General features: G+C 36.5%; 1 long non-coding RNA gene across 1 annotated transcript; it reads left to right on the forward strand.

The window, feature by feature from the left end:
- The first annotated feature begins 19,012 nt into the window (after positions 1–19,012).
- LOC122725057 lies at positions 19,013–21,371 on the forward strand. Its single transcript, XR_006352440.1, has 3 exons — positions 19,013–19,324; positions 19,433–19,502; positions 20,726–21,371. It is a non-coding gene; the product is annotated as an uncharacterized LOC122725057 (long non-coding RNA).
- Positions 21,372–21,573: the final 202 nt, after the last annotated feature.

The following is a 21,573-nucleotide window of genomic DNA, read 5'->3' on the forward strand; positions in this document are numbered from 1 at the left end:
CCCTTTTATTACATGATCAAAAATGTTTTATTATGTTCATGAAAGCCAACTCATCTTATGATGTATCGCCCATTGGGGCATTGATGAGATCCCACAGAGGGATCATGATTATGATTATGGCTATGTGCAGTGCATGTTCAGGTTGAGTTGGATGTATGAAAGAAAAGTTTTAAATTTTTATGTATGTTGTGATCATGTATGGGATTAAACAGGTTTTCAGGTTGCAAGTCAGGCTTGCTACGGGTCTTGGCGGCCTTAAGCCGACCCGGATCCTAGTGCCGGTAGCGGTCCGATTTTCGGGTCGTTACACACGGTCCTTGAGTGGATGTCCCACGTGCGTGTCCCATGTGTGTGTCCCATGTGCGTGAGTGAGCTGTCCATGTGCGGTCCCATGTGCGTGAGAATGGGTGAGATGTGCCCTTGGTTCTTTGGAAGGAAAGGGGCTGTCCAAGTGCGCGTGATTGTGCGGGCCCATGTGCGGGTGAATGTTGAAGCTCTTTGGCGGGTCCATATGTGGGTGCTTGGTCCACGGTGAAGTGCTTGGTCCATGATGAAGGGGATCAAGTGTCCTTAGTAGCCCATACACCTTTATGAGGTTGACCAAGTGCTTCTAAAGGGCTGCCCAAGTGCCAAATTGCTTGAAGATTTAAATTTCAAAATATTTTCCTCATTTAGCTCGTCTTGAATCCAACTTGGCAGGCATGCTCTCTTTTTGCTCCAAATAAGGCAGTTTTAGGGGGATTTTCTCTAAATTGTCCTTTTACACCATTTTCTATAAAATAATATTAAAAGCACTAAATTAAGCAGAAATCATGTAAATATTCATCAATAATATTAATATAAATTGGACTAAATTATGCTCTATCAAATACCCCCACACCTAGCCTTTTGCTTGTCCTCAAGCAAATAAACATAGTCAAATAAGCTTTCTTACTCTAGATCCTTATTTCCACTTAAGCTCTTACTCAAGACACCTATTTTGAATCATTGCGGTGAAGAATATATGCATGAAGATTACTCACCTTCTTTCCTTGTTTCCTTTTACTTACCATGGCTAGGATTTATTTTACTCAAGAGAGAGATCATACATGCACATATTATTTGTTCAGATAAGACTTTTTCTAGCTTTCAGAGTGACTTGCCCTTACCTTGAAGTACTTTATTCAGCTTTTTGCACTTTTAATTTTGCTTGAACAAGTCACCAACCTTTTGATGTGAAGGTACATATTTGTGATACCCACCCCCAGTTACTCAGTTGGTCACCTGTCCAAGTGGCTACTAGCTCTGTTCATAGTCTTTTGACCATTGGAACAATTTTTAATTTGTGCTTTTGAAGTCTAAGCCTTTGTGAATTTCTTTCTCTCAATGATTTGGGCAAATCAACACCAATTGCTAAATCAAGTCATGTTAAGTTTATTCACACAATTTCAATTCATTCTCTCTAATGAGTGTCATCAATATATTTTTCACCATGGCAAACTCAAAGATTCAATTCAAAAGGCAATTCTCAAACATGAATATAACTCACTGCAATTGATTCAACATAAGTTTAAAGAGTTATCACATCAATGGAGTCATGGAAAGAAAGCTCATCCAACATAGTCTATATAATGAGTAAAGCATCTCAAAAACGGAAACAAAATTTAAAAAAAATATGGCTATTTGTGTATGTTATTGAAAGCAAAAATAAATAAAAAAAATTCAACTGTGGCTAATCAGATCAAAGCAAAATCGCAGAAGGGAAACTGAAAGGAGAAGAAAACGCAAAACTGAAAGGAAAAATGCAAAAATTGAAGTTTCAGATTTATGCACCCCCACACCTAAATCATGCATTGTCCTCAATGTATAGAAAATATTAAAATGCAAGAGAAACTGAGTACTCCTCTTGGGTGATGGAGTGTAATCTGCGATTTTCTTAGGCTGAATGAGTGACGAACAGATGTTCGTCTGGGAATTCCTCCTTGACTGGGCATGGCGCAGAGTTAGAGGAGAGTCGGCTGAGGTGATCTGCTACTAAGTTCTCTTTCCCTTTCTTATCTCTTATTTCTAGATCAAATTCTTGTAATAGCAGAATCCACCTAATGAGTCTTGGCTTTGCTTCCTTTTTCTTGATCAAGTATCTCAAGGCTGCATGGTCAGAATAGATAATAACTTTAGACCTAAATTTTTATAAAGCAAATATAACAGCTAAAAGCTCCTTTTCTGTTGTTGAGTAGTTGCTTTGTGCAGCATCCAATGTGCGAGAGGCATAGTGAATAACGTGGGGGGAGTTTCCCACATGTTGTCCCAAGACAGCCCCTACAGCATAGTTGCTTGCATCACACATGATCTCAAAGGGCAAGGTCCAGTCAGGTGCTTGAATGATTGGTACAGTCACAAGCAATTCCTTAATTAGATCAAAAGCTTTTTTGCAATCTGCATCAAAATCAAATGTTACATCCTGTTGAAGCAATTTGCATAAGGGCAATGTGATTTTAGAGAAATTTTTAATAAATCTTCTATAGAATCCTGCATGGCCTAGGAAGGACTGAATTTCTCTAACACTTGTAGGATAAGGTAGATTCTTGATGGTATCCACCTTCGCTTTGTCTACTTCAATTCCTTTAGCTAAAACAACATGGCCTAGAATTAAACCTTGGTTAGCCATAAAGTGGCATTTTTCATAGTTTAGAACAAGATTTGATTCAATGCATCTCTGAAGGATCTTTTCTAGATTGGCAAGGCATTCTTCAAAGGAGTTTCCATGCACTGTGAAATCATCCATAAATACCTCAATGATGTTCTCAACATAGTCAGAAAATATGCTCATCATGCATCTCTGGAAGGTGGCAGGTGCATTGCAGAGTCCAAATGGCATCCTTCTAAATGCAAAGGTGCCAAAAGGACAAGTGAAGGTGGTCTTTTCTTGGTCCTCTGGAGCAACTGGAATTTGATAGAAACCTGAAAAGCCATCAAGACAACAATAATGGGACTTACCTGCAAGCCTCTCTAGCATCTGATCAATGAAAGGTAAAGGAAAGTGATCCTTCCTTATTGCAGCATTGAGCTTTCTATAATCCATGCAGACCCTCCAACCATTCTGAACTCTAGTGGGAACAAGTTCTCCCTCAGCATTTGGAACAATGGTGATACCTGTTTTCTTTGGAACTACATGTACAGGACTCACCCATTTACTGTTAGAGATAGGATAGATAATACCTGCATCTAGGAGCTTGACTATCTCCTTTTTCACCACTTCCATCATAGGAGGATTCAATCTCCTTTGAGCATCTCTAACTGGCTTGCATTCTTCTTCCATGTGAATTTTATGCATGCAAGTGGTGGGAGAGATACCTTTTATGTCACCAATGGTCCATCCTATGGCTCCTTTGTGCTTCTTTAGTACTTTTAGGAGGCGTTCCTCTTCATATTGGCTCAACTGATTTGACACTATTACTAGATGTGTCTCATCAGCTCCCAAGTACATGTATTTCAGATGGTCTGGAAGAGGCTTCAGTTCTGATTTTGAAATTTTCTAGTCTGTAGTCCGCCTGTTTTGGTAGACAAGTGTCTGTCAATTTAAGCTGTCTGGCAGAACTGGATTCTGGAATCTCCTTCTGCGCAAAGCTTGACTGCAAAGGAAGAATGGAGGAGCTCATCTGCAATGGAAGTGGAAAGGGTGCGCAAGGATGGGTTTCAGATTGCGCAAGGCCCTTTCCCTTTTCCTCAGGTGTTGGTTTGCAGCTCATCTGCTGAAAGCTGCAGACGATTTCTTTTAGTTTTGGTTCTGTCTGGCTTTCATTCCTGCAACGATCATCATTCAGAAAATCATCTTGATTTTTATCAAAAATTTCCTGGCTCAAGCAGTCAATAATATCAAGACCATAAACAGGGGACATATCATGTGGATATTTCATAGCATCATAGACATTAAATTTTATCACTTCCCCTTCAAACTCCATAATTAATGTGCCATCATGCACATCAATCTTAGTCCTAGCAGTACTCAAGAAAGGACGTCCAAGAAGAATGTCAGAAGTAGTGTTACAACTGTCTTCCTTAGTATCAATCACATAAAAGTCTGCAGGAAAGACAAGTTCATCTACTTGCACTAGAACATCTTCTAGCACTCCTATGGGATGTACCACAGATCTGTCAGCCAATTGAATGACTATTCTTGTGTCTTTCAGTGCACCTGTATTCAAAGAATGATAAATAGAAAGAGGCATAACATTAATTGATGCACTAAGATCACACATGGCTTTCTTAATCCCAACATTGCCTATCTTGCAAGCAATAGCAAACATGCCTTTATCTTTGCACTTAGTAGGGAGTTCTCTCTTAATGACAGCAGTCACAACCTCACCTACACTTACTTTTTCTCTTTCTGCAAGCTTTCTTCTATTAGTGCAAAGTTCTTTCAGAAATTTAGCGTACCTGGGAATCTGCTTAACAGCATCTAACAGAGGTATATTGATTTGCACTTTTCTGAAAGTGTCAAGGATCTCCTTTTCTTCTTTTTCTTTTTGTGTTCTTTTAAATCTCTTGGGAAAAGGAGGTGGAATGTGAAAACTTACTTTCGGATCAGCTCTTTGCGCAGGGGGGACTTCAGTTTGCGCAGGAGTGGCTTCCGGAGTCGATTCTTGCGCATCATGCTCGTCTGCAATGGGTTCTTGCGCATGGGTGGCCCTTTCATGTGTCTTGGCCTCTTGAAGCTCTTTTCCACTTCTCAAAGTGATGGCACTAACATTCTGTCTGGGGTTAGTTTCAGTTTGAGAAGGAAGCTTACCTTGTGATTCAAGTTTGCTCATGGAGGTGGCCATCTGTCCCATTTGTTGTTGGAGAGTCTGTACAGAGTGTGTAAGTGTCTCCATCATCTTTTCAAGGTGTTGGACTGAACTTGAAGGTGTTGGTTGGGCTTGATTTCTTTGATAATTTTGATAATTATTAGCCCTTCCATAGCTCAAGTTTGGATGGTCTCTCCAGCCAGGATTGTATGTGTTTGAATATGGATCATGTCTAGGTTGGTTGTATCCTCCAATGGCATTAACTTGCTGATTATCTTCTTGAAGGGTAGGACATTGATCAGTGGGATGTCCTACATAAGCACAAATACCACATGGCCTAGGTGGCTGAGGTGGTGGAGCCTGTTGTGTTTGGTCTAAGACAAAATTTTTCATAACAGAGGTTAGTTCAGAAAGCTGAGATGCAATGGTAGAAGTACTTACCTCATTGGCTCCTTTCTGCAGTTGTTTTTCTTCTCCATATTGCCTAGAAGAGGCTGCAAGGGTGGAGATCAATTCTCTCATCTCCTTAGGTGTCTTATCTTCAATCTTTCCTCCACAGGCAACATCAATGAATTTTCTTTCTGAAGATAGCAAGCCTCCATAGAAAAATTCTATGAGTGACTTATCTGAAATATCATGTTGAGGACAACCTGTACACAGTCTTTTAAATCTTTCCTAATAATCATATAAATCCTCAGATTGCTTTTGCCTTATGCTACTGATTTCTCTTCTTATGCCAATGGCTTTAGAAGTGGGAAAATATTTATTCAAAAAAACTCTTACCATGTCATCCCAAGATGTAATAGATCCAGGTGGCAAATAAAATAACCAATCTTTAGCATAATCATCAAGGGAAAAAGGAAAAGCTCTCAACTTGACATAATCTTTAGTGATACCTCGGGGTCTCATAGATGAGCAAACAATATGAAATTCTTTCAAGTGCTTGTGTGGATTTTCATTTTCAAGACCTCTAAATTTAGGGAGAAGATGAATCAAACCTGTTTTAAGTTCAAAAGGAACTGTTAGAGGTGGATAGTTGATGCAAAGTGGTGTTTGATCAACTATAGGTGCTGCCAACTCTCTCATGGTTCTTTCTCTTTGCACTGGGGCCCTCATGGCTGGATTTTCTTGAATTATTTAGTCTTGGACAGCATGTCAATTGTGGGCAGCTTGTTGTGGAACATGTTCAGCCATGAATGAAGAAGAATGGTGCGATTCAGAGGTGTTCATAAGTGCTTCTACGCAGAAGCCTCCTTGTAGTGCGATTGGAGCTTCTTCCGAAAGAACTGCTTGCTTTCCTAGTCTTCTGAGAGTGCGTTCTATTTCTGGATCGTAAGGCAGAGTGTCCCTACGTTCAGATCTGGTCATGAAAGAAAAATAAATAAGTTAAATCAATTCCCCGGCAACGGCACCAATTTTTAACTCGCGGTTGTCGAAGCCGGTCAAAAATAACCTTTCTGGTTATCAACAAATTTACACTTGTAGATAGCGGTGAAAGGATCGAATCCACAGAGAATTGAGAACTCACCTATTTCTCTTTTTATGGCCAAGAAAATAAACTGAAACAATAATAAACTGAAAATGAGATAAAAAAACTGAAAGCGAGATCAAACGAGATAAACTGAAATTGGGATTTAAAACTGTCAACAAATAACAGGGGGGTTTGAGATTGATTGTAGTAAACTAATAATGAGAATAATAATGGAAAGTAAATAATTAAATAAAAAGTAATCAATAATGAGAAAGCTCTAGTTAAAGTATTGGATCCACTTTAGTTATTGGGATTGATCACATACACTTTGTTCTTTTGGGTTGATTCAATAGATTAGTTATGGAGATGGAGGAAGCCTCTCACCACCATTATCTCTCCTTATTATTAAATTAATTAGGGAACGTCCTCTAATTAATTACTAATCAATAAGTTGCCAAGGGACATCCTTGGGCCTCAGGCAACAAACAACTATCAATTGCATTAAGAAATAGAGAGATCCAATCCTAGCTACCCAAACGTATGGAGATAACGCTAGATCATGCAACTTCCTTGGTTTTTATGCCAAGTATTCTTATGTAAGAATAATCTAAGCAATTACGGACTTAAATCATTCAAACTAACAAATAATTATTTTGCAATAAAAAATCAACGTAGATCTCAATAACAAAGTAATATGAAAATTAAGTACGAAATTGCATGAATATTGAACTCCCAAAAGTTAAACAATATTTGATCGAGTCTCACAACCCATTAAACAACTAAAGCTTCAACCAATATTCAACTAGATTAAAGAAATCAGCCACTCATTGGCTGAGTTAAAACAGAAAAATAAAAGGAAAAAGAAAGGAACCGATGGAATTGAGATCTTGAATTCTTCCTTGCGCCGGATCCTTGCGGAATTGCCGAGTTGAGAGTGTCTTCTCATCGGCCACTTAAGTGTCCCTTAAATAGAATTAGAGATGTGCACCCTAGGTATCTCTAATGTTGTCCACGCGGTCCTTGAGTGGATGTCCCATGTGTGTGTCCCATGTGCGCGAGTGATGTGCGTGAGTGAGCTGTCCATGTGCGTGAGAATGGGTGAGATGTGCGCTTGGTTCTTTGCAAGAAAAGGGGTTGTCCAAGTGCGCGTGAATGTGCGGGCCCATGTGCGGGTGAATGTTGAAGCGCTTTGGCGGGTCCATGTGCGGGTGCTTGGTCCACGGTGAAGTGCTTGGTCCATGATGAAGTGGATCAAGTGTCCTTAGCAGCCCATACACCTTTATGAGGTTGACCAAGTGCTTCCAAAGGGCTGCCCAAGTGCCAAGTTGCTTGAAGATTTAAATTTCAAAATATTTTCCTCATTTAGCTCGTCTTGAATCCAACTTGGCAGGCTTGCTCTCTTTTTGCTCCAAATAAGGCAGTTTTAGGGGGATTTTCTCCAAATTGTCCTTTTACACCATTTTCTGCAAAATAATATTAAAAGCACTAAATTAAGCAGAAATCATGTAAATATTCATCAATAATATTAATATAAATTGGACTAAATTATGCTCTATCAGGCACTAATGTTCAGGTCGACTTAAGATTGCCGAAGCCGTAGCAAGCCTACTATACATCCTATTACACCTGATATAATTCCAAACATGACCTTAAAAATATATAGAAACATTTCCATCAAGACAGGACTCTACATCCTATCCCTAGTTGACATGAATTTTCCTAATTGTGCTTGTCCTCTATAACGTCTATGAGCCCCACAATCTAGGTCCAACCATATAAACCTAGGGATCTGATACCACTCTGTAACGACTCAAAAATCGGACCGTTATTGGTGCTAATGTTCAGGTCGACTTAAGGTCGTCGAAGTCGTAGCAAGCCTACTATACATCCTATTACATCTAATATAATTCCAAACATGACCTTAAAAATATATAGAAACAATTCCATCTCATGAACCAAAACTCAACATGTCCATACAAATATAACTAAAAACATAAACCCATACTAGTGCCCTCATCAATGCTCTGGTATGGTCATCAATGCATGCCTTAGTTTGGTTCAAACACAGCTTAAACTATAAAACTTTTAAATAATAGGATCATGAACAAAGGGATTATAAAAGAAAACTCGGGCAAAGCACAATTCTAAACCACAGTTTATTACATGTCTACAACTATAACTATTGCATCAAAACTATACCATAAAACATTGCTGACCTCCCAAGTTAACTATGATCCTACAAACCTGGGGTTAGGGGAAAGGTATAAGCTACAAGAGCCTAGTAAGCAGAAATATAATCATAAAATAGTTTAATAAGATACATAACCATATAAATGCATCACAATACAAACAATTCACATCAAGATGGACTTGTCGCCAATAACCCTCTATAATTCCAATAGTGCGTGGTCCATAACGGGTGCTCTTCATGAATTCCTCTTAAACATAACATAACATATCCATAGTGCTAGGGACGTAGAATGGGTAACCTTTATCTTTCCCTTACATAATGCTAGGGGCTTAGAATGGGCAACCCTGGTCTTTCCATATCCGTCATAATAGATCATAGCATGGTCGAGAGCTAGTGGATCATCCAACATCCATCCACAACAATAATTAATTGTGTATGCATCATATTCCTGAATTCTAATGCAAAATAATATAATCTTATACACATGGCATTCGTGCTGCTTGAGCATACTTAAAACGTTTGATTTTTTTAAAATAATAGTTTAGTTTAGTTCTACTCGTCTCTAACTGACATAAACCTAGCTTTGAAGAAGTTGTCTCACTGCTGGCCTCTACGATCTCCTAAGTTTTATCCTACACAAATGGATTTAAATGAGGGACCAAACATAACTTTTATAGCGCTTGAAACTATCCCAAGAAATCCCTCAAAACATATAAGAAGAAGTGTGAAAAATGAGCTGAAAATGGTTGGACAGAGGACTTTCGGCGGCAGGTTTGGCCGCCTAAAGTCCTGTTACAAATTCAAAGGTCAAAATTTCAGAGGTAGGTTAGGTAGCCAAAAGGCAGCTTTCACAGGCAGGTTCGGCGACCGCATCTGATTCAACGGCTAAACCCGTATTCTTCTACATTGCAGAACCCTGTGCCTCAGCCAACAGCCCACAAAACGCACCCAAACTCACATGAAACAACTCAAAACCATAAATTTATAACTCAAAACACAAAGAATCACTTAAAACTAACTTAAACTTCAACATGCATTGAACAAAACCACCAAATCAAGGAAACTCATCCAACCCCCAAGCTTTCCTTTAAACTAAAATCTCAACCCTTACATGCAAAGAAAACACTTAAAATAATTTATAAACTTCTCAAAACTAAAAGGAAAATGAGGGTCCAACTTACCTCTTCTGTAATGACCCAGAATCGGACCGCTACCGGCGCTAGGATCCAGATCGACTTAAGGTCGCCGGGACTCGTAGCAACCCTAACATACATCCTGTCATACCTGATAAATCCCATACATGATCATACATTTACATAAAAACTTTAAACTTTCCATCTACCAAGCTCGACCTGTGCATGCACTGAAACTGAATATATAAAACTCCCATACTAGAGCCCTCATCAAATGCTCTAGTTGGGTCAACATTACATTAATCAAGCTTGGTTTAACATTAATAAGAACATTTCATAAAGATCATGTATCAAAAGGAATTAACCATAACTCTAGGGTTAAGCACAATACTAATCCTCAATACAAATCTTTACAATATCTTACATTACATTATCTTTCATGTCCACAACTAAACTATTACATACTTAAAGCTTTTACTCTTGTTGACTTCCTGGTCTATCCCGAACTTGCAAACCTAGGGGTTAAGGGAAAGGGGTGAGCTACTAGAGTCCAGTGAGCAGAATAGTAAAATAATATATTAAAATCTATGCTTTCATGAAATGCATCACATCACAAACAAATCACATCAAGGATGGACTTGTCACCAATAGCCCTCTACATATCCAATTGTGCCAGGGGCATAGAATGGGCCTCACTGGACTTTCGTATCGTATCATCGTCATCATATCATATCGAGGACTAATGGGTCATCCAACATCCATCCACATCAACATCATAGTATGCAATGCAACATATTCGTGAATTCTAATGCAAACAACCTAGCATATATCATGGTTGTAATACCCGGCTAGAGTCCGGCATCGGAATTCCTGTCGTCCGGTGGAATCCAGGATGTCGAAATTCTCTAGAAGGGTAAGATTTATGTTTTGCTAAAGTAATGTAGTATGTGTTATTGTTTTTAAGCTAAAATGAAAAGAGTTTTTGTAAGAAAAGACCCAAGGCAGAAAAGCCAGGTTCGGCCGCCGAAGGTGACATTCGGCCGCTGAACATGCATGGCTTTCGGTTTCACGATAGGCCGCCGAAGGTGGTCTAGCCAGCCACCTATAAAAGGCCCTCAGTCGGTTGAACGGATAAGAATAAGTTTATCTTTTCACTTTCTGAGGTGAGACTCTGTCTTCCTTAAGTTTTCTTCATGTTTTCATTACATCTTGCAAATATTTGATTGATTTTTATGTTATTTTGAAGGTTTTGAGCTAAAAACACAAAGTTGTGAAGTTTGGAGAGTTTGAAAGAGAGTTGCTCCAAAACTCCACGTTAGGATCGTTCATCTTCTTGGTTTCAAGAGGTAAGTGAAGATACTGAGCTTGTTTTCATGATTTATGGAAGATTTTTAAGGTTTTGGGGGAGAGTTGCATGATTAGGGTAAAAGAAAGTTTTTTTTGATGTTTTGTGAGAAAAGCTTGTATATGTGTTATATGTTTTGTGTTGTTGGGGTTTTAAGGTAGTTTCTGACCCCTTTGAGCATATACTTGGGTGTATGCATGTTGAGGAGTTGAGGTGTTTGAGTTGGAGGAAGATTGGTGCATTTTGGCGTGAGGCAGAGCAAGGTTCTGCCTTGCTGATGAACCCAGCTTCGGTCGCCGAAGAATGGTTCGGCTGCCAAATGTACTGAGGAGGTGGCTTCGGTTGCCTAAGCTTGCCCCCGAGCCTCTGGACTTTCGGCTCTGGAGGGGAGTTTCGGCCGCCGAAGATGCCCCCGAAGGTTAGAGACTTTCGTCTCTGGAGTGCCTTTCAACCCCCGAAACTTGCCCCCAAAAGGGTTCGGCTGCCGAAAGTTGAGATTCGGCCGCCGAAGGTGCATGAGTTTCGGCTCTGGAGAGGAGTTTCGGCTCTGGAGAGGACTTTCGACCGCCGAACCTGCCGCCGAAAGTGCCCTGTCCAGCCTTCCTTTGCATGCTTTGCATGGATGTTTGAGTGAGTTTAAAGGGGATGCTTGGGGAGTTTACTAGAGTTGGTCATAAGCTAGTTTGGTCCCTCATTTGAGTTTATCTGTGCCTACACAGACCAGAGGAACCAAAGAGAGCAGCAGTGAGTACTGCTCCAGCGTTTACAGAGCCTGCAAAGTCAGTCCAGATAGCCAGAGGTGAGTGGAACTAACTTTAATACTCGTTTTAATTGAGACATTGAATGCTTTTAGCATATGTCATGCACCATAATTATGCCATAGGGTGCTTACATTAGAATTCACAAAGATGTTGCATTGCATACTTATTTGTTAATGTGGGTGAATGCTGAATGATCCAATAGTTCCAGACAGGAAGTCCAGGACCCCATTCTACGGCCTGGCAAGTAGAGTAAAGTCCAGGACCCCATTCTACGGCCTGGCAGGTATAGTAAAGACCAGGTGCCCAGTCTACGCCCTGGCAAATGGTAAGTACAGGTGTTATATACACGTATACATATACAGTACAGGAAGACCAGGACCCCAGTCTACGGCCTGGCACGGAACAGTTACTGGGACTATGTGGTGACAGGTTTACCCTTGATGTGGCTTGTCTGTGATGTGATGCATTTCATAAGAGCATGTGGTAATGACTTGTTTTACTGTTCTACTCACTGGGCTATAGAGCTCATCCCACTTCCTTAACCCAGTCTTGCAGGTTCAGTGTACAGGGGAAGTCCAGCAGAGTACAGAAAGAGAGAAGAGTTTTGTAATAGAATATTGTGGACATGTAACATTAAAGAGATGTAACAGTTGTGTATAAAGTTAGAATTGTGCTTGACTTAGTTCTTTTTGTGTTGTAAATCTTTTGTATACATGGTCTGTTTATATAACTGTTTTCCAGAGTATGTGAAAAACCAGGCTTAACAGGTATGAATTAACCCATCTAGAGCAAGCTCTAGTCAGGGGTACAGAGTACAGAGATAGTGCATGCACAGGTTAAGTCTTGGTCCAGAGAAAAGTTTTTATTTTCACAGAAAATGTATGATCATGTATGAGATTTACAGGTACCCAGAGAGTATAGCAGGCTTGCTACGGGTTCTGGCGGCCTTAAGCCGACCTGAATCCTAGCGCCGATGGCGGTCCGATTTTCGGGTCGTTACAATGGTATTCGTGATGCATGAACATGCTCGAAATTTATTTGCTTTGAAACATAAAGATCCATTCTACTCACCTCAGGCTGACTCTGAACAGACTCTGAAGCAGCTATCTCACTGCTGGGGTCCTCGGTTCCTCGGGTCCGAACCTACACAGGTGGACTCAAATGAGGGACCAAACAAACTCTAACATGACTCTAAACATCTCCCCAAAAACCCCTAAAACATCATAAAACAATCATAGAAAACATGCAAAGGAAGGCTGAACATGGCACTTTCGGCGGCAGGTTCGGCAGCCGAAAGTCCCTCCAGAGCCGAAAGTCAGGCACTTTCGGGGGCAGGGTTCGGCGGCCAAAAGTCTGTCCAGAGTCGAAAGTCACCAACCTTCGGCGGCAGGTTCGGCGGCTGAAACTCCACTCTAGAGCCGAAAGTCCAAACTATCGAGGGCAAGTTTAGGTGGCCAAACCACCTCCACAGGCAGGTTCGGCGGCCGAACATGGTTTTGGTAGCCAAACCTGAGTTCTTCCAGAATGGCAGAACTCAAGCCTCTCACACACATTCAACCAACCAAACCTCACAACTCAAACCAACTCATGCAAAAACATGTATAAACACATTCTTAAGCATTTAGGGGATTAAAACTAGCCTATACCCCAACCACATCAACATTTAGCATACATTTAATCATGCATTTAACCTTAAACTACCATAAACCCTATCATTTTACAACTAGCCTAATCATGCATCTTTACCCCATAACCCTACATAACACTTGCTTAAAACATCAAAGACGGTGAGGATCGACGCTTACCTCTTGAAGATCGAGAGGAGGCGTGACCCAACTTGGAGATTTGGGGAAAACGAGTTCCGGAGGTCTCCAAGCTTCACAACTTCGATTTTGAGCTTAAAAACTTCAAAACAAGATGAAAGCTTGTTAAAAGCTTGAAAGATTTGAAGGAAAACATCAAAACTAACCATGGAAGGATATGGACTCACCTTTGCCCGAAAATGGAGAAGAAAACTTGCCCATTTTCGGACATGGGGCCTTTTATAGGTGGCTGGCTAGACCACCTTCGGGGGTCAAAGGTGCTCCCTAAACTTCACCATGTTCGGCGGCCGAACATGAGGTTCGGCGGCCGAACCTGGCTTTCCTTCCTTGGTGCTTTTCTTTCAAAAACTCAATTTCTTTCTTACTTAAAACCTTAAAACACATGAAAACATTTTAGAAAAACATATTTTACCCTTCTAGAGAGTTTCGATATCCGAGATTCCGCCGGAAAGCAGGAATTCCGATGCCGGGGTCTAGCTGGGTATTACATCTTCGGAGAAAGCAAAGCACAACAAGAAAGAAGTTGAGGATAAAAAGATAAGCTCCTAAGGGTTCGATGGCAAAAACCTCGAGAATTCAACTTAATTCTTCAAAATAAAGGTAAATCTTATGAATTTCTAAAGGATTTATGAAAAAACAAAGTGAAAATCATCAAGAGATCATAGGCTCACCTCTGCTCGAAAGAAGACAGTGAAACTCCTATTAAAATTGGGTTGGAGCCTTTTATAGCTGGGTCTGCCAGCTTATTAGTTTCGGCCGTCGAACCTTAATGATTTGAAATTTTTTTTAATAAATTTTAAAATGCTTAAAATTCATTTTATAAAAAATCCATTTTACCCTTCTAAAGTTTTTAGTTCCGAAATTTTGAATTTCAATGGAAATTCCATCGAAAAGTTGAAATTCTGATACCAGAATTTAGTCGGGTATTACAATTATAATAAAATGTAAATATTGGGTCAATTCATCCAAAATTTAAATGTTTGGATTAAAATATAAAATGACACAAACGTTAGATATTTTTCAGTTATTTAGGCACAAAAAAGTTCATTTAATATAGTTCACATTACAGACATTGTTATTTCACGTTGATGGTACGAGTTTGAATCTTAAAAAGAAAGATATTGGCATGAAAAAATTAGATATTTATGAATTTCAGAGTTTAGTCGGGTATTACAATTATAATAAAATGTAAATATTGGGTCAATTCATCCAAAATTTGAATGTTTGGATTAAAATATAAAATGACACAAACGTTAGATATTTTTCAGTTATTTGGGCACAAAAAAGTTCATTTAATATAGTTCATATTGCAGACATTGTTATTTCACGTTGATGGTATGAGTTTGAATATTAAAAATAAAGATATTGGCATGAAAAAAATTAGATGTTTATGAATTTTAGAGTTTAGTTAGGTATTACACTTATAATAAAATGTAAATATTGGGTCAATGCATCCAAAATTTGAATGTTTGGATTAAAATATAAAATGACACAAACATCAGATATTTTCAATTATTTGGGTACAAAAAAGTTCATTTAATATAGTTCACATTGCAGACATTGTTATTTCACGTTGATGGTCCAAGTTTGAATCTTAAAAAGAAAGATATTGGCATGAAAAAATTAGATGTTTATGAATTTCAGAGTTTAGTCGGGTATTACAATTATAATAAAATATAAATATTGGGTCAATTCATCCAAAATTTGAATGTTTGGATTAAAATATAAAATGACACAAACATCAAATATTTTCAATTATTTGGGTACAAAAAAGTTCATTTAATATAGTTCACATTCCAGATATTGTTATTTCACGTTGATGGTCCGAGTTTGAATCTTAAAAAGAAAGATATTGGCATGACAAAATTAGATGTTTATGAATTTCAGAGTTTAGTCGGGTATTACAATTATAATAAAATATAAATATTGGGTCAATTCATCCAAAATTTGAATGTTTGGATTAAAATATAAAATGACACAAACCTTAGATATTTTTCAATTATTTGGGCACAAAAAAGTTCATTTAATATAGTTCACATTGCAGACATTGTTATTTCACATTGATGGTCCAAGTTTGAATCTTAAAAAGAAAGATCTTGGCATGAAAAAATTAGATGTTTATGAATTTTAAAGTTTAGTTGGATATTACAATTATAATAAAATGTAAATATTTGGTCAATTCATCCAAAATTTGAATATTTGGATTAAAATATAAAATGACACAAACGTTAGATATTTTTCAGTTATTTGCACACAAAAAAGTTCATTTAATATAATTCATATTGCAGACATTGTTATTTCACATTGATGGTCTGAGTTTGAATTTTAAAAAGAAAGATATTGGCATGAAAAAAATTAGATGTTTATGAATTTCAGAGTTTAGTCGGGTATTACAATTATAATAAAATGTAAATGTTGGATCAATTCATCCAAAATTTGAATGTTTGGATTAGAATATAAAATGACACAAACGTTAGATATTTTTCATTTATTTGGGCACAAAAAAGTTCATTTAATATAATTCACATTGCAGATATTGTTATTTCACGTTGATAGTCCGAGTTTGAATATTAAAAAGAAAGATATTGGCATAAAAAAATTAAATGTTTATGAATTTCAGAGTTTAGACGGGTATTATAATTATAATAAAATGTAAATATTGGGTCAATTCATCCAAAATTTGAATGTTTGGATTAAAATATAAAATGACATAAACCTTGGATATTTTTCAATTATTTGGACACAAAAAAGTTTATTTAATATAGTTCACATTGCAGATATTGTTATTTCACCGTCCGAGTTTGAATCTGAAAAAGAAAGATATTGGTATGAAAAAAATTAGATGTTTATAAATTTTAGTTATTTGATCTATATCTTCAATTTTTTATATTACAGGTCAATTTTTTAAAAATATTTTAATGATTTTATTTAATTTTAAAACTAAAATTTGATAAAATATGTTTTGACATGTTATTTTTTATTATTTTCTCATGAATTTGCTTGCCACGTGGAATAACTATTTGTTTAAATAAGCTTATTAACATAATAATCTAAAGGCAATAAGATCAAATCTACACCTAAACTCTTAGTCGGAAACCAAATAAATCCAATTTTAAAATTTAGCATGTATTTCCCTAAATCTCTTTATGATTAGCTCGACCAGTGCACTCATATGTTAGAAGTGAAGTGTTTAATATACACTGTATGTACAAAGTGATCGAGTGAAATAAAATAAATTAGTAACTTTTGAGAAGAAATGAAGAATTTCTCATTAATGATCAAAAAATTATTACAATTGTACAACCCATCAATCTAAGCTCATGCTTCTACTATTTATACAACTCTTAACTAATTCAGAATCTTTCATTCTAACTAACTATTAAAACAGAATTGGCGCTAAATTTAGCTCATAAATTAAACAGCTGTTTTGAAACACTTCATTGCTAAGTAACTTGAGAGAAATTAGTTGTAACTCCTTTGGAGAGAAGTCCACTTGAGAGAAGTATGTTACAACTGTAAAATAACAGCAAATAAGCTCTGAAAGTTGCTGGAAGCTACTGGAAGCTGTTGTTGTTGCTGTCATTGCCACATTGCTGAAGTTACTGCAGTTTATATATTAACAGCCCCCCCTCAAGCTTGGGAAGGGAAAATATGAACCATTCCTAGCTTGGAAACAAGAAATTTGAATGCAGTAGCAGGAAGAACCTTGGTAAACATATCTGCTATCTGAAATTTTGATGGAACATGAGAAGTAGTGATGAATCCAGCTTTTAATTTCTTTCTAACAATATAGCAGTCAATATCCAAGTGTTTTGTTCTCTCATGAAACACTGGATTTGCCGCAATATGCATGGCAGCAAGATTATCACATTTCAAAGGGATTGGCAAATGTAAAGGGACTTGAAGATCCTGTAAAACGTAACTAATCCACTGAAGTTCACAAACTGTAGTTGCCATTAATCTGTATTCTGCTTCAGCAGATGATCTGCTAATAGTTGCTTGTTTCTTGGTTTTCCAAGAAACTAAAGAATCTCCAAGAAACACACAATAGCCTGTAACCGACTTCCGGGTTATAGTGCATGTGGCCCAATCTGCATCACAATATGCAGTTAACTGTAAACTTGATTCAACAGGATAATAGAGACCACGCGATAGTGTCCCTTTGAGGTACTTTAGTAAATGCAGTGTTGATTTCAAATGATCAGAATAAGGGCTCTGCATAAATTGTGTAAGCTGTTGAACACCTTGAGCTATATCAGGCCTTGTTAAACTCAAATAAATCAACCTGCCAACTAGCCTTCTATACATTTCTGGATTATCAATTTGAGCCCCCATTTCAGGAACAAGTTTCAAGTCTTGTATTAAAGGTGTACAAACAGCTTTGCAATTTAACATATCAGCCTCAGAAAGCATATCAATAATGAACTTTTTCTGGGAAATAAACATGCCATGCTGTGATCTTGCAATCTCAATTCCAAGAAAAAACTTTGCTGAACCAAGATCTTTTATAGTAAAAGTCTTGTCTAGAAACTGTTTGACATCATCAATTAAATGTTCATTTGGTCCAGTCAACAATATATTATCAACATAGACTAATAAAGCCAGAAATTGATCTCCATTATCTTTAATAAACAGGCAATTATCATGAGTGGACTGCACAAAGCCAATTTTTGCTATAGTAGCAGTAAACATTTTGTTCCATTGTCTGCCTGCTTATTTCAGGCCATAAAGGGACTTATTAAGCTTACAATACTGACCCGGCAAAGCTTTAGCATAACCCTCCGGTGGCACCATATATATTTCTTCATCAAGCTCACCATGAAGATAAGCATTGTTAACATCAAGTTGATGTAAATGCCAGTTTAAGCTTGTACAAACAGCAAGTAATAGTCTGACAGTTACTAACTTTGCCACTGGAGAATAAGTTTCTGTGTAATCAAGTCCCAACAACTGTGTAAATCCTTTGGCCACTAACCTGGCTTTGAATTTATCAATTGATCCATCTGGCTTGTACTTAATTCTGTATACCCATTTGCTACCAATAGGTTTCTTGTTTTTAGGTAAGGCAGACATTGTCCAAGTTTTATTTTTCTCCAGGGCATCAAGTTCCAGGTGCATGGCATTGATCCAATTAATTTCTTTTGCAGCTTGCTTGTAAGAACAAGATTCCTGGATTTGAGACACTTGTGCCTGGAAAACATTATAAGAAGTGGAAAAAATAATATGGGAGGATAAGCATTAGCAGAATTTACAGAATTACAGACAGTAAAGGCAGCATTGCTGTTGGATATATTGGAAGGAACAATGAAATCAGTTAACCATTTTAGTGTTTGTTTTACTCTTGTGCTTCTCCTAACTGGTTGGGATAGTGAAGACTCAGGCATAGTGTAACATCCAAAAAAAAAATAAAAATAAATAATAATAATAATAATAATAATAATAAAGTAAAATAAAATAAAAATAAATCATAAATCAATATTAATAATAGAAAAAAAAAGAAAAAGAGAGAAGATAAAGAAAAGATAAATTAAACATTTAATTTGGGACAAGTGGCTTAATGCTAGCCACTTTAACCCAAATGAATAAAAAAAAAAAAAAGAAAAGAAAAGAGTTAGGGATCATCTTCTTTCTTTCTCCCGTTACTTCCATTTTTCTTCCCTAAAATTCTTCTTTTCAATTCTACTCCATTTTCTTCCAATTTTTCACCCCAAATTGCTAGCCCATCTCATCCAAGTCTTTTCCCTAGTTAAATATTCAAGGTAGGAGGAAGAATCAAGTAGAAAATTCAAGGTGGAGGGAGAGGAAATATTAATTACATATTGGAAATTTGAAAGGTATGTTAGGGGTTTTTGTTGTAGGGTTATGTCTTAGAATTTTATGTGCATAATTATGAGAAATATTGTATTAATTTGATTTATTGGTTTATTTTTTTTTTCATGAAGAAGAAGTGGAAGGGAAAGGAAAAGAAAAGGAAAATTAGAGAATTTTAGGCTTGTGGAAGATCTTGGGAAGGTTTGTGCTCAACTCTATTTTAATAAATTCAAGAAATTGTTATTTATGTTCTATTTGAAATTTTACTACCCTAATAGAAAGACCAAGTGAAAAATAGTGTAATTATATTGTATAATCAAAGTTGAGAAATAATAGATTCAATAGATAGAAAATTTTAAAATTTGTATTAATTTAACCAAAAATTTAGGTTATGGATCTAATGTAATGACTCCATTTTTCTTTGATAGAAATATAAGTTGGTTAGATATAGTGGCAATAAGAAAAAAAAAAAAAAAGAGAAAGAGAAAGGTATTAGATTAGATGAAAAAAAATATATAGAAATTAAAGGAATAAGAAAAGTGAGATGGAGTGTAAGAATATGAGATAAGAATAGAAATTCAAAGAAAAAAAAAGAAATAAGGTATATTGTGATAAATAAATAAATAAATAAATATTATATTAAAAATAATAATAATAATAATTAAAAAGAATAATAGTGAATTAATTAAGGATTAAAGTATGAATTTATAATTTATGTAGGTGTATTAAATTAATAGAATTACATGATATGACAATGTTTAAAAGTAAGGTTTTAAAGTGGTGTTGTAATATGATAAAGTATTATAGTTTGAATAATTGACAGTGACACTGTATTGCAGTTTTTGTCCCTGTTTAAATGTATAAATTATTTAAAGTGTGGTCCTAGTAAGTTTGATGGGAATTGTGAGTTAGTTTAAGGGTGTGGCATGCCATATACAGATCTTGCAGTATTGCACTACAGTTACACGGATTTTTGGGATACAATGAGGTACCCTACAGTTATAGACTCGGCTTTCGAGCCATACAGTTATTTGGCACTTTGTGCCCTATAGTTACAGTTTCCTTATCTGACTTAACAGTCCCATTTAAATTTATAGGGGTCAATATTTATATATATATATATATATATATATAAAGAGAATAATAAAAGTATTAAGAGGAAATAAACCTTTTTACATGATGAAAAAATAAAAAGAAAAAGATTATGAAATGAAAATATGTATATATGTGAAATTTCACATAATATGATTTAGTTTTATTTCAACTTATTTGCTATATAGTTTACTGTATTTACTGTGGTTAAATGAATTTTGATTTAAATGTTTTATTTATAAAAAAAAAAAGTTGAGCACCACTAAGCAAATTGCTTAGCGCGTAGGAATTTATTTTTTCCTCGCGTAGGAATTTATTTTTTCCTCGCGCAGGTTGTAAATTCAAGGAATAGTAGATCAAGGTCTACATCAACCCAGTCAGAGTTACATCATTGACTGTCTTGGGGTATATTTTGTACATTTTATACAAAATTAATTTTGAAAATATGGCATGTACATAAAGTTTTAGAAATAAGGTTGTATATGGTTTGAATTAGATATATTTGAATATTTTAATTTTAGTGTAAATATGGATGACTAGTATAAGTTTTTGTATTGAGATGAATGAGATGATTATGAAGTGTTTGATCTGAATTGAAATGGTATTGTTGATGAAAGAAGTTTGGGGGTTAAGGTTGAAATTGATAGAAGTGTGATATTACTTTTCACAGGTGGAATTAAGTCCATATTTTAGGGGAAACTCTGCCGGATTTTTTGGTTAAAAAAAAAAAGCCATGATTTACATGATATAAAATAAAGGAAAGATAAGAGAATTGTTACAGAATGTAATGTCTCCAACTCAGTTAATTAAATAACCGGGTAGGGGGTGTTACATTTAGTGGTATCAGAGCAAGTTTAGTCGATTCTAGACAGTATGTGGGTAAATAGATAGGTATAAGAATATGTATATGCCATATATATTAAAGATATGATGTAACTCTTATGTAACTCTGATGCAGATCTATTTTATGAATCTTAATATTATAGGATGTCTGAAGAACAGAGAGAACTTCAAGTCGGAGAAGAAGTAGAAAGTCATGTACCGACTGAGGCCACTGGCCATGCACCGCCACAGGCCCCTCCTGGTGCTAGAAGGCCAGAGCAGGAGGTCTTATTACAGCAATTAACAGAGATTTTCAGGCAGGTGGCCGGAGTAGCTCAGCCAGCTATAGTTCCTCCAC

This window comes from Manihot esculenta, chromosome 11 (genome assembly GCF_001659605.2).
Source record: "Manihot esculenta cultivar AM560-2 chromosome 11, M.esculenta_v8, whole genome shotgun sequence".
Classification (NCBI taxonomy): domain Eukaryota; kingdom Viridiplantae; phylum Streptophyta; class Magnoliopsida; order Malpighiales; family Euphorbiaceae; genus Manihot; species Manihot esculenta.